The 12,331-nt window shown below is 40.4% G+C and overlaps 1 non-coding gene across 1 annotated transcript; it reads right to left on the bottom strand.

Annotated features, from left to right (window-relative positions):
• Window positions 1-1,251: 1,251 nt before the first annotated feature.
• LOC118486151 lies at window positions 1,252-1,357 on the bottom strand. The gene has a single exon (XR_004878007.1). It is a non-coding gene; the product is annotated as a small nucleolar RNA R71 (small nucleolar RNA).
• Between the last annotated feature and the right edge of the window lie 10,974 nt (window positions 1,358-12,331).

The following is a 12,331-nucleotide window of genomic DNA, read 5'->3' as shown; positions in this document are numbered from 1 at the left end:
GCATGCGTACTAGAAGCTCTCACAAGCTATCACCACTGGCATTTGATCCAGAGATTGAACGAACTTTGAGAAGTAACCGAATCTTGTTAAGGGAAAACAAAATTAGCGGCTCACCAACAACACCAACTACACCAATTACACCACTTAGATGCATGGATCCACCGCCACCACCACCCACTACATGTGAGCTTATACCACCTTTTATACCATCATCAACTCAACCTTCGCCAAATACCACCATGCCTAACACTACTACCGACCCTACTCCACCTCATGATGTTACACCAACCAATACTACACAACCTATTACCACCCAAGATGAACATACACTTACTTTTAACCCTTCTAACACAATTCCACCATTCTCCCATTTCTTCCCAGGTTCGGGTCAATCATCTTCAACCTATTCAATACCACCAAATTCAACTGTTGTTCATGCTACTTCTACATTTAGACCATCAAACCAATCAGGTTTTCAATATTCATCTTTTCCATTTGGGCAATCTTCGGGCATAGGAGGAGATGGATATGATGAAGGGTATGAGGAGTTTGAGGGATATGAGGAAGAAGGATACGCTTATGGGGGTGATGGAGATCAAAGGGAGTTTACTTATGTACAAGGTCAAACTCAAGGAATGCCAAGTGTTGGTGGGATTCCACAACATATTCGGCTAAGGCCACAAGGGCCACAATTGCAACGTCCTACACCATTGTAACAAGTTCGTCCACAAAATGCATAACCACAATTCCAAAGGCCAATTCAACACCCACCGATGCCACAACATCAATTTCAACCACATGTACCTCAAGGGCCTATGCAAAGACCAATGGGTCCTATTCGTCCAAGGGGTCGGTTGGGTATACCAAGAAGACATTTTCGAGAACATGCAAGAGGCATTGAAGCACATTTTAGACCGGTGATCACTCATAATCCTTCACCGGTAGTTATTCCTCACAATAATCAAGGGAGGACATTTGAAGTGAGAACCAATTCATTGCAAAGCTTACCAAAGTATAAGGGTCTAGCAACGGAGGAGCCTTATTTTCATTTGGAGGCTTATGACTCGATTTGCAACACTCTTGGAAGTCAAGGATTTTCGGCCGATGATGTCAAATTGGTACTATTCCAACTTTCTTTGGAAGACAAGGCAAAGAAGTGGTTTTACACTCTACCTTCGGCATCTATCTCCACATGGGCGGAGATGCAACAAATCTTTTTAGATGAATTCTACACTACTCAAAAGACAAATTATGCTAGGAAAGGGTTGAGAAGTTTTCAACAACAACAAGGTGAAATGTTCCATGAGGCCTTTGAACGTTTTAACATGATGATAAAGAATTGTCCTCGTCATGGGATAGAGCTTTGGGAATTGATGAATGCTTTCCATGAGGAGTTAAGTGCCGAAGATGCTCGCGATTTAATGTCTATCACCAATGGTACTTTTGGTACTAACAACGAGCATGACGATTGGGAATTTTTGGAGCAAATGGCAATTACATCAAAAAGAAAAGCTCAAGCATCAAGGAGAGCACGACCGACCATTACCCGAACTCAAGTGCATGCGGTAGACGATCGTAATGTTCAAACTTCTAACCAAATTTATGATGTTTGTGCAATTTGTAATGAGATAGGGCATGCGGATGAAAATTGCCAAGGGATGGAAGGGCAATATGAAGAGGTTAATGTCGTTCAAGGGCAAGGAGGGGGTGGTAGAAATTACAACATGAATTCTAACACTTACCACCCCGGGTTGAGAAACCACCCAAATTTTCGGTACGGGAACCCCTCAAATCAAGCCAACCCAAATTTTCATGGAAGTCAAGGTAACTTTGGTTCACGCCAACCTTACAATAATCAAAGTGGATACCGAGGTGGGAACAATCAAGGGTACCAAAGACAATATCAAACGGGTCAAGAGCAAGGGGGTCTACGGGTGGAAATGAGATGATGGAGATGTTAAAGAACATGCAAGCGGAGATGCAAAAGAGAAATCAAATGGATGACGCGCGCAAACAAAAGGATGAGGCCATTGATAAAGCAATTAAAAATTTGACCACCCAAATGGGTCAACTCGCAACCGAAGTGGCGGACTTGAAAAAAGGTAAAGGTCAATTACCAATTGACACTAAGGTAAACCCGTCTCATAATTCTTCTAGAGGTAACAATGTTAATATTAATCATGTTAGTGTTTTGAGAAGTGGGAAGGAGTACAAAACCAATCCTTCACCGGATTTGGTTGATGGGGTGGTTGAGGACATAACGGGTTAAGAGAGTGAGGAAGAAAATGAAACACCTAACAATTCTTCTAAAAAAACCCAATTTTGAAAAACCCGAAAATAATAAAGAAGTAAAAAATAAAAATGAGGATGGGGGATCTAGTCAAGTACCATTTCCCTCTGCTTTATTAGATCCGGGTAGGAAAAACTTTATTTCAAAACGGGGGCCTCAAAAGGAAGAAATGTGGGAGGTTTTTAAACAAGTAAAAATTAATCTTCCTTTACTTGAAGCAATAAAACAGGTACCCGCTTACGCCAAGTTTTTGAAAGAATTATGTACTCAAAAGAGGCAACAAAAAGTGCCTAAATTGGTTGACTTGACGGAGCGGGTAAACGCGGTTTTGAAAAGAGATCTTCCTCCTAAGCTACAAGATCCGGGAACGCCTCTTATCAATATTCAAGTAGGAAATTTTCAAACTGCATGGGCGTTACTAGATCTTGGAGCCGGAGTAAGTATCTTACCGGGGGAGGGGGGGTTATATGACCAATACGACTTTGGTCCATTGAAACGGGTCGAGACAGCGGTGGTATTAGCCGATTTGTCTCATAAACTTCCTCGGTGTATTGTGCGGGATGTGATAGTTAAAGTTGATGAATTTTATTATCCCGTTGATTTTCTTGTGTTAGATTACTCATCCGCGGACCCAATTCAACAACAAAATGTTATCTTGGGTCGGCCATTTTTGAACACCGCACATGCCGTAATTGTTTGTCGATATGGTATGGTCGACATGACATTCGGTAATAGAAAGATGAGATTAAATGTTTTTACTAACGGTGCTAATTCTTTTAATGGTGATGAGTGTTTTCTAGCAGATTTTATAGATGGATACGACCCGAAGGAGTATGAAGAAGAGATTTTGGATTCGTGTCTGTGTGTGTTTCTTTGCAGGTTCACGCATGTGCGTTGGAAGTAGAAGAGAAGGAGCAAGAGGCTCTTGCAGTGAAAGAAGGAAGACCGCCATGGACCCACCAAACGGAGACTTTACCGGTGGGAATTGATTCGGGTACAAAACCTTCCTTGGAATGTCCACCAAATGTGGAATTGTAAGAGCTACCAAAACATTTGAAATATGCATTTTTGGGGGAGAATGACACCTTACCGATGATCATTGCTTCCAATTTGGCGGTAGCTCAAGAAGAGGAATTGTTGCGGGTTCTGAAGGCTAATAAGGCGGCAATTGGATGGACGATAGCCGACTTGAATGGTATTAGTCCATCCATTGTAATGCGTAAAATCATTACAAGTGAAGATGCGAAGCCAACCCGTGAAACACAAAGAATGTTGAACCCGAATTTGAGAGAAGTGGTCAAGAAAGAAGTGATAAAGTGGTTGGATGCAGGGATCATTTATCCCATTTCGGATAGTGCATGGGTAAGTCCGACTCAGGTAGTGCCTAAAAAGGTCAGTATCCAGGTAATAAAAGACGAACAAGGCGAGCAAATTGCCACCCAACCGGTCACCGGGTGGCGAGTTTGCATTGATTATAGAAAACTAAACGCCGCTACCTTAAAAGACCATTTCCCGTTACCCTTCATTGACCAAATAATTGAAAAACTTTCGGGTCAAAAATACTATTGTTTTTTGGATGGGTATTCGGGTTACAACCAAATTGCTATTCACCCAGACGACCAACACAAAACCACGTTTACAAGTCCATATGGTATATTTGCTTTTCGGCGAATGCCATTTGGACTATGTAACGCCCCGGCTACATTCCAAATATGTTTGATAAGTATTTTTTCGGACATGGTCGTGGAGTCTCTTGAAGTGTTTATGGATGATTTTTCCATCTTTGGCCCAAGTTTTGTCTCTTGTCTTGACGAATTAGAAAAAGTCTTAAAAAGCCATTTTATGGTTCAAGAGGGTATTGTGTTGGGACAAGTGATATCGGACCGGGGAATGGAGGTAGACAAAGCAAAAATTCGGGTAATTTCATCTCTACCCCCACCAAAGAATGTTAAGGGGGTGAGATCATTCTTGGGACACGCGAGGTTCTATAGAAGATTCATTAAGGGTTTTAGTGTAATTACAAAACCTTTATGTAACTTATTATTGAAAGATGTTCCATTTGATTTTACTGACGAATGTTTGCAAGCGTTTCGTGTTTTGAAGGAACAGTTGGTGAAAGCTCCTATCTTGCAACCACCGGATTGGTCGAAGCCGTTTGAGATTATGTGTGATGCTAGCGACACGACCATTGGAGCGGTTTTGGGTCAAAGAGTTGATAAGAAGCCGGTGGTGATCTATTATGCAAGTAAAACTTTGTCCGAGGCGCAACTGAATTACACCACAACCGAGAAAGAATTATTAGCGGTGGTGTATGCCTTGGACAAGTTTAGATCCTACATTTGGGGGAACAAGGTGATCGTGTATTCGGATCATAGCGCAGTCTGATATTTGATGGAAAAGAAGGATGCAAAGCCCCAGTTGATTCGTTGGGTGCTTTTGTTGCAAGAGTTCGATCTAGAGATTCGGGACAAAAAGGGTTGTGAAAATGTTGTTGCGGATCATTTGTCCCGAATTCCATTAGAAGGTGTTGATGACCCGAGCGAGATTAAAGAACGGTTTCCCGATGAACAATTGTTGGTCGTTTCTACTTCCGTTGCACCTTGGTATGACCACTATGTGAATTATTTGGCCAAGGGTGCAATTCTAAATCATTGGACGAAGAAGAGGAGACAACAATTTCTAAGTCAAGTCAAACAGTACATTTGGGATGAACCGAATTTGTTTAAAATTAGACCCGATCAAGTGATAAGAAGGTGTGTTCCCGAAACCAAAGTGTTAGAGATTTTGACCCATGCTCATTCATCGGCATGTGGAGAGCATTTTAGCGGGAACAAAACGGGTTATCGGGTATTGTCATGTGGGTTTTATTGGCCCACAATTTTCAAGGATTCTTGCAAGTTTGCCCGGAATTGCATCAATTGTCAAAACGTAGGAAGCATATCAAAGCGGGATGAAATGCCTTTACAACCAATTCTGGTGGTTGAGGTGTTTGATGTTTGGGGAATAGACTTCATGGGTCCTTTCCCAAATTCGAATGGGTTTTTGTACATATTGGTTGCGGTGGATTATATTACGAAGTGGATAGAAGCTATCGCTACAAGAACCAACGATCATTCCGTTGTATGTAAGTTTGTGCAATCCAACATTTTCGCTCGATTCGGTGTACCAAGGGTGATAATAAGTGATGGTGGTTCATATTTTATGAATTTTAATTTTGGGAAATTGCTAAAGATATACAATGTGAACCACCGGGTTGCTACACCGTACCATCCGCAAACAAGTGGACAAGTTGAAGTGTCCATCCGTCAAATTAAAGAGATCCTCATGAAGATGGTTCGAATGGATAGAAAGGATTGGTCAAATAAGCTTGACGATGCGTTGTGGGCATATCGGACGGCCTACAAAACTCCAATTGGTACCACCCCTCATCGGATGGTGTATGGGAAGGGGTGCCATCTACCAATGGAATTAGCACATCGAGCGCATTGGGCCATCAAAACTATTAATGCGGATTATGATGAAGCGGGTCGAGTAAGAAAGTTGCAACTGAGTGAAATTGAGGAGATTAGAGACGAGGCATATGAATGCGCATCCGCATACAAAGACAAACTGAAAAAGGTTCATGATGCAAAGTTAAGAAAGAAGAACTTTGAAGTGGGTCAAAAAGTGTGGTTGTACAATTCGAGGTTGAAAATGTTCGCGGACAAACTCAAGAGCAAATGGATGGGTCCTTACGTCATCCGAAGAGTGGGGAGATTTGGAGATGTCGATATTCAATATGAGCAAACTAATAAGCAACAAACGGTAAACGGGCATCGGCTTAAACCGTATTTGGAAGGCAATGACATCAATAATCTCGAGCTTGACAAAGTGTGTTACATTCTACGCCCACTTGATGACGAGGAAGCATGAGAGATGCCCAGGTTTGGTTGTGTACATATTTATTTTAGTTTATTTTGTTTTGAATAAAGTCCCGTTTAAAACTTGTGTTCGAAACAAGTGTGGGGAAATCCGTATGAATTTCCCGAACATAGTGTTGAGGACAACATGGTTTTTTAACCGGGGGGTAGAGTTATAATTTTCATGTTTTCTAAAAATTTATAAAAACAATAAAAATCATAAAATTTTGAAAAGCTAAAAAAATTTAAAAAAAATAAATAAATAAAACATTTAAAATAAATTTTGCAAACAAAAAAATCAAACAGGCAAAAGAGCCCAGTTGTCGCCGTAAGCTACGACATATGGCGTAGCGTACGGTGACCATCCAACAAAAATGAACCCTACGCCGCCGCTAAACTGCCTTACGGCAGAGTTTTTTGTCCAGGTCTCACCGTAGCTTACAGTGATAACCGTAAGCTACGGCTCGGAATTTTGCATTGCGCGCCCTTTTGTTGTCGGCAGTTACATATAGATAAAAAAAATAAAAAAAAAACAAAAAAAAACCGAAAATAATAATAAAAATAAAACATTTAATAAAAGTTGTAACCTTCCCCATCCACTCATTCTCTACCATCGATCCCCATCCACATAATTTCTTCTTCTTCTTTACCTCTCCTTCTCTAAGAACCCTAATACCCACAACTTCAAACCTCCATATCTCTTTCAATTCTAAACCAAATCAAGTGATTTTTGAGTCGATTGTGACTAAAATTTCACGAACATATTCTGATTATGGGTAAGGATTTGGAAGACTGCCATATTTGCTTGGTCAAATTTCGAACCCTAGGGCCGAAAATTTGGGAATTTTTTGTAATTTTTGCTTAAGAGTGAAGTGTTTGTTATTCTCATCCTCTACAAGGTCAAGGTATGCAATTTCCTTTCATTCTTTGAAGTACATTGCGGTTTGTAAGTTTCCATTCTTGTTTTTGCTTACACACTTGCTTGTAGATGATAGATGATAGGAATTTGTTGAAGTATTGAATGTTTGGGTATAAATGTAGCTGATGTTTAGTGAAAAATTTTTGGAAAAATTCTAATTTGTAGAGACATCATGCCGAATTTTTGTTTGAAAGGATAAATCTTCGGTTTTTATACATTTATACCCATAACATAAAGCAAGTGTGGGGAAGTTGGTGAAGTTGAACTAACATGAGTTTTTGTGTGTGGTTTGTGAATGTGTAGGATATGGTGAGAACAAAGGATAAAGCGGGAGCAAGTTCATCTAGTCAACCTCAAGGGGAAGAACAACCAAAGAGGAGGAGGTTGACACGGGTTAGTGACCCAGATTCGGAGGAAGATGCTCCTCCAAGGGGACCAAAACCGGAGTGGACATCCGGTTCATTACTCGAGCAACCCGAGGAATGGCGAGAGGAGTTGTTTCATGAACAGATGAACAAGTTGAAGCAAAGGAATGAGGCGTTTATTTGTAAGAACGAATAAGTTTAAGGCCTTGGGTTGGGAGGCGGCTTCAAAGTGTTATGATAATGAAGTGAAGAAAATGTATGATGCTCGAAATCAAGAGTGGATGGCCACACTTGAATGTCCCCCGTTTAAGGCTCCAAACAAGATGAAGCTTATGGGATGGTGTAACAGGGTGAAGGTTGAGATGTCATACGACTCCTTATGCCGCATTGCAAAGTTCGACAGTAAATCTTCAAATGAGTACATTTACCCAAGCCTTAAAGATCTCTACCACGAGCCCGACAAACATCCCCAATGGCAACAAATGCTCGATTACCTTTTCCTTCCGGGTACTACACATGGGAAACTGTTTAGAAGAAACTTGAGAATGGAAGCGAAGTTGTTGTTGGTTTTGTGTACACACAATGTCATCCCGAGGCGGGGTGATAAGATGGAGGTTAGATTTCAAGAGGTGTCGATCCTATACATGTTAATGCACGGTTCACCCATGGTTCCCTTCCGATTCTTAGTGTTGAACAACATTTGGCTAAGTCGAAATAGTGGAGAAAGAAAAATTGTACCCCATTGCCGATTGATCACAGCATTGTTGAAGAAATATGGGGCGATTGAAGCCGAGGAAAAAGGCTCGTACAAGAGGTTTAAGCCATTCGATATAAAGAATTTGGGACAACGATGGGAATACAAGGAATCAGAAAGGTACCATAAGTTGAAGACCGATGGGAGACGGTGGAGAGTTTTGAAAGTGGATGCGAGGCCATTAAGACCGGGCGAGGCTGATGAGCCCGAAACGACTGATGAGGAGGTTAGTGGCGACGATGATTACCGTGAAGACACATTCATGGTTGATGTTCCGATAGGGGGCGTTGGCCCAGGTGGTGTTCATGGAGCAGGAGTACAGTCGGGGTATGTGGGTAGTGCATTTGACTATGCACATCAGCCCTATGATCCTTATTGGGCTCACACGGGGAATATGAGCCAGATTATTGAGCAGAGGCGACCACCCACTTTTGGTGATTGGACTGAACCTAATCAAATGCTCTTCAATCAAATGCTCTTCAATCAACAGACTTTTATGGGGGCTAGTATGGAGAGAGCTCTTAAGTAGAGCTATCATAGAAATGAGCAATGGAATCGAGCTCATATGTATGCCCACCAAGAAGAGATGAATAATCTGTACCTAGACGACCGCCAAAGACGCTTAGATGATCAGTGGCAAGCGGGCCAACCACTCGAAGCGGACCCGCCAATTGTGGATTCTACTACATTGCCGCCATATGACGGTAGTGTGTCGTATCCCACCCCACCATTGCACCATTCTCAATGGGTGGATCCACACACTATGGGTCATCAGCAGGCGAGTCAAGAAGGTGATCAAGGAAGCAGCAGCAGTAGCGGAGCATTTGGGTTTGGAGAGTGGAATGACATGATGACCTCCATTTTCGGGCCTCCCCAGCCAAAGTACTACTAACCAGTTCGTATCTCGTTCTTTTGTATATTTGTGTATATTTTCATGTCGTATGTTTATGGTTGGGAGGTCGGGTGGTGTTTATGTGTTTATGTGATTTATGGGATGTGCTAGTGGTGGTGTGTTTTAATTTTCATAAAAAAATACAAAAAGAAATTTGGGATTTGAGAGTATTAGCGAAAGCTAATGTTTTTGGTTAAAAGCGATCTTTCCCTCAAAACCATACATTGGGACAATGTATCTCAAGTGTGGGGAAGGGGGGATTTTTGAGAAATTTAAAAAATTTTGTGAAATCGAGCGAAAAATTGTCGAATTTGAACACTTGATATTGTTCCACTTGACACACCGACACCCCTTTCTAGTATTTCTTGGTGAGAGTTTGAGCCACATATGATTATTAATGATGCTTTCTTTGTTTTGAGTGGTGGTGTGTGTTTTATGTTAATAGAACTTGTGTACGAATTCTTGTTGAAGCCTAGGATTAGTATGCTTGTGAAAATGATAGGGGACTTGTAGGTAGCCTCGTCTAGATGTGTGAGAGTGTGGGAATTGGGGGTTGGACCTCATACTTTACATATATGAGCTTGGTATTGTGAGGGGTGGGGGTTTGATCTTTAGAAAGCCATGTTTGAGCCTTATACCATTCGATTGTGACCCAAACCTACTTCCTACAAAACTTTACCTATTGAGATGACCCGGTTTAGGAGTTTAGTTTATGATTGTTGATGTTTCTTGTATATAGTGTTGAGTTTTAGGTTAAAAAAACCAAAAATATGAGAAAACTACAAAAAGAAGAATTTAGTTGTGATAGTAATTGAGAAGTTGTGTATATAGTTAATGTTTGCGTTGTTTAGTAGTAGAAATAAAAACCGGGTCAAATCAATTAGCTACTTGCCATATATTCCACCATTTTCCTATCTTTACACATAGCCCCGTTACAACCCGAATGTCCTTTTGATTCATAAGCATGCTAGGTATTTGATAGGAGGAGACTTGATTTTTATACAAACTTATTGTCGCACAAACACACACACGCATTGAGTGATTTAGCATTATGTGCTAATATTTCTTGTCACCGAGAGTTAGTGCGAGGGTGTGCCTTGTGGTATGATAAAAGGTTAGTAAAAGGACGGTGCATTTTAGCTTGGTTTGCATGATTGATCGCTTGTGGTTATGAAATGGTTTTGAATGAGTTGCTTGGGACAAGCAACAGGTAAGTGTGGGGATGTGACGGGTGGTCCGTAGGACAACCCTTAAGTGCCTTAAAAAGATTAAAATCCCATACTATACACGGTTATTTGCTTGAACTTGGTAACTACGATAAGTTTGATGTTGCAGGTGTTAAAGTGCCTAAAGATTGGCTTTTGAGAAGATTGGATGGAAGTTGCAAGATGGTGGAAACAAGAATGGAGAAATCAACACGTAACAAAAAGAACAAGGAAAATAGCTTCAGATGGCGCCGTAGCCTATGGCTATGGCCGTAGGTTACGGCCCCAACTCCCTCAAAATACCACCGCCGTAGGACAGGAGAGACTCGCCGTAAAGGAATAATGGGTGCCGTAAGCTACGGTACCCGGCGTAGCTTACGACACTATGTTGACTTTTTGGACTTTGCTGACCGCCGTAAGCTACGGCCCTCAGCGTAGCTTACGGCGCCGTCTGGTGTATTTTGTAACTTCCATGTTTAATGGCCATTTCAAGGATTTATGGGTTCCAATCATGTATTTTCGGTTACACATCACTTGAGACACGAATTTGGCCGCACTTGGGAGTTCTTGAGAGCTGGAAACAATTTCTAATCATTTTTGTTAGTGTTTTGAATCTATATGAACATTGAACTAATTGTGAAGATGATTGTCAAAGCCATGTGTGGCTAAAATTTTGATGACTATCTTGGGTTGAAGGTTTGTGTAAGAATTTGTGCTTTGATTTCATATTTCTAGAATAATGAACTCGTATTTATGATTTGTTTGTTATGGTGTGTGATTGCTTGTTTGTAAATTGTTAATTCGTATGCTAATCTTGTTCGAAACTATACGTTCTTGGTGCCATTGGCAATCGAGATATCATAGGTAGAATTAGGATTGGGTATTGATTAATTGGTCATCGGGTAACAACCTCGCGTTCTTGGAATCCGAGTAGTTAGTTCCCTTTTATCACAACAAGTAATCATGCATGAATCATGTCTATATGATTCTTTCTAGTTGAATGTTAGCATGAATGTCGAAGCAAACCGGAAACTTAGGACAGTCATTAGTCTCTAAATTGTTTACAAACCAAATTTCCATTTTTGTTAATTCGTATGCTAATCTTGTTCGAAACTATACGTTCTTGGTGCCATTGGCAATCGAGATATCATAGGTAGAATTAGGATTGGGTATTGATTAATTGGTCATCGGGTAACAACCTCGCGTTCTAGGAATCCGAGTACTTAGTTCCCTTTTATCACAACAAGTAATCATGCATGAATCATGTCTATATGATTCTTTCTAGTTGAATGTTAGCATGAATGTCGAAGCAAACCGGAAACTTAAGATAGTCATTAGTCTCTAAATTGTTTACAAACCAAATTTCCATTTTTTCAATTACATTAGTAATCTTAGTTTTAAAATTAATTCAATCAATCCAACTCTTGAAATTTACTTTAATTGCATTTAGTTTAATTTTAGTCAAGTTAGATAATCTTCTAAATAACATATATTCCACAAACTCCCTGTGTTTGATATCCACTTACCGCTATCTATTAGTAGTATTTGGATTAAATTTGATTGTGACCACGACATCACGTCACCCCCCACCCAAGCTAAAATGCTAAAAACTAAACCCCCAAAAAACCTAAAAAAATCTAAAGAACATACAAATTTTTTTTTAATATTTTTTAGCTAAAAATCGCTACTTTTATTAGCCAAAAATATTTAAAAAATAAATTTTTGGAAACGAAAATTAGCGATTTTTCGCTAAAAAAATTTTTGTGTGTCTTTTTAGATATTTTTGGTTGTGTTCACATTGGTTCTCGCAATAAAGGGTGGTTCCTAACGAATCCTTCCCCTATATATATATACACACACACACACAATCGAGCCCTAACTACCAACTGGCCTAACTTCCCGCTCAAACTTACTCACCTTGACACTAATGATGTTCCTATCCGCTCATCGACATTACCGCCTACTAAACATTCACCGAATAATGCATCGATGCCATCGACATTTTTA

The sequence above is a fragment of the Helianthus annuus genome, chromosome 13 (genome assembly GCF_002127325.2).
Source record: "Helianthus annuus cultivar XRQ/B chromosome 13, HanXRQr2.0-SUNRISE, whole genome shotgun sequence".
Taxonomy (NCBI): domain Eukaryota; kingdom Viridiplantae; phylum Streptophyta; class Magnoliopsida; order Asterales; family Asteraceae; genus Helianthus; species Helianthus annuus.
Note: the sequence above shows the minus strand (reverse complement) of the source record. Positions and strands in the feature narration are given on the sequence as shown.